A 2,475-nucleotide genomic window follows, 5' to 3' on the forward strand; every position below is an offset into this window, starting at 1 on the left:
CTCAAACCTCGCCCCGCCCCCGTCGCCCTGTTCTGGGTTTCGACCCCAGGCTCCGGCGCGCCGTCAGGTAGGGGCCTGCTACCGCGCTTAGGCCGCGCCGGGGTCTCTGGTGCAGGGACTCCGTGCTCCCACCCCGCAGCGAGTCACCAGCCTCCTGCCTCAGTGGTGCGGATGGAGCCGTCCCTGCGGGAGGCCCAGACCACGCGCAGCAGGGTGTCCCGCCCCACCTGTCCCAGGCCCGCAGCGGCCTGCTCTCCAGTGGGAGCCGGGCCTCGACTGTCTTCCAGGTCACCGCGCCCCGCGACTAGGCGCCGGCCATAGCCGCAGCAGATGGCACCGTAGTGCCTTCTTGGGCCTTGCCGTCACCTCTGTGGCACAGTGTGGTGCCCTGGAGGGAATGCACATTTGGCCAGGCCGTCCCCTCAGAGGCACCCTCTTGGCTACACCCATGGCTTGGAGATGCCTAGCTCTAGGGCACCCTCGTTAATGGGCATGGGGAAAAACCACCAGATGCTTTTCCTTCCTTTTTTAGCAAAACATTTATTGGTACATTTTAGATGTACATAATGATAATGCACATCATAGGTGATTTGCAACCGTATATGATATGACCTGCCTCCCCCCCCTTCCTTTTATTTTTAAATATTTGAGACAGGGTTCCACTCATCTAGGCTGGCCTTGAATTCACTTTGTATCCCAGGCTGGCCTGGACCTTTCGGTGAATCTCCTGCCTCAGCCTTCAGAGTGCAGGATTTCTACATATAAGCCACCATGCCTAGCTTCTTTCTATTTAACAGAAATTTCCAGGGAGCCAGATTTCCCAGTAATATTCTTATGTAACGACTTTTGAGAATCTGTGTCCAGGATCTAACACTGTTTGGTGAATTTCTCTTGCTGGTTTCAGCCCAACTTTCCATTCTGTCAGACTGCCTGGAATTGGCTCAGCCACCCATGGTGCTGGCGCCATCCCCACCAGCCAGCAGCCATCTGTGGGGGAAGAGGGACTCGGGTATCCCAGCCCCACAGACCTCTCCTGAAGGTTTCCCAGAAGGTGCAGGTCCAAACCTTAGTCCCTGATCCAGGCAATCCTCTGTCTAGTGTATGAAGACCAGCGCTCTCTGAGCCTAGAGACGAGGTCTGGGCTCCAAGGCTGAGGACTGGCAGGGTGGGAGTCTGGCTGGGGTTCAGTGATGCCACCTGTCACCCAGCTGGAAACCCTCTCTGGAACTCGCTGTGCATAGATGTCAGTGATGCCTCCAGGATGTTCTGCTTAACCCTTTGGCTAAAGTTGAGATTGGCAGCTTGTGTGAGGCCATACTGCTCTGCTGCAGTGTCCTGTCCCACCCAGAGTCTACCCAGGCCAGCAGGGGCCCCACCTGTCTCCTGCAACACCCCACACAGAGCAGCCTGTGTGGTCACTTGTCATCCTCTCCTCCCCTGTATTTTCTTTCTTCTTTTGCAGTACTCGTGATCGAACTCAGGACCTTGCACTTCTGAGGCAGGCACTGCCACCATAGAGCTACATCCCTGGCTCCTTTCCATATTTTCACTCGTGACAGAGCCAGGCTTTTATTTCTTGGTTTATTCTTCTTTCTGTCCTTGAATGCAAGTTTCCTGGGGTACAGGACTTGGCATTGTTCATCGCTGCCTCTGGGCACTGGAACAGGTCCAGGTGTAGGGAGGCAGGAGGATTACAAGTTCGCCTGGGCAACTTAGTGACTTAGGGAGACCCAGCCTCAAAAATACAGAGCTGGGCATGTAGCTTTGTGGGAAAGCCCTGGGTTCAATCCCCACTAATGGAAAAAAAGTTATGGAACACAAGAAACCCTTCAGGACTTGAGGACTCCGTCTGTCCCAACTCCCAAACCCCTCAGGACTTGGGGACCCCCTGCCTGTCAACTCCAGTAACCTCAGCTGCAGGGTTGCCATACAGTCCTCTCCCCTGTCCTAACAGACAGGTGGGGAAGAAGGAACAGCAGAAGAGTTGGGGGGGGAAATCACTTGTCCCCAGCAGGGGGTGACACCGCCCTCTGGCTCTGCCGGTCCTCACCCCAGTACAGCTCTGAAGACCTTTTTGGGGAAAGGGCGGGAGAAGGTAGGGAAAGTGTACATTTGTCCAACCCTCAGAGCGTTTGCAAGTTTATGCCTCAGAATCGTGAACAACGTACACTACTTTGTTTTGGAGACCGGATCTCACGCTGTAGCGGGGCTGACCTCGAACACACAACCTCCTACCTCAGCCTCCTGAGTGCTGGGATTATGGGCGTGCTCCATCACGCCAGGTTTATTTCTTCTCCCGGGAGCCACCTCCAGCTCTGTACCCAGGACAATAATTTACAACTTCGCCCTGGCAGAGACCCACTGCTCAAATTTCCGCCACCATCGGCCGCCCTCCCCCAAGAGCAAGCACACGCTGCGTGTTGGCGCCTTTTTATTGGGCAGCAGCGGGGCGCTCGCGGAGGGGCAGCCCGGGCC

This window comes from Fukomys damarensis, unplaced genomic scaffold (assembly GCF_012274545.1).
Source record: "Fukomys damarensis isolate Sample0158 unplaced genomic scaffold, DMR_v1.0_HiC HiC_scaffold_13, whole genome shotgun sequence".
NCBI lineage: Eukaryota > Metazoa > Chordata > Mammalia > Rodentia > Bathyergidae > Fukomys > Fukomys damarensis.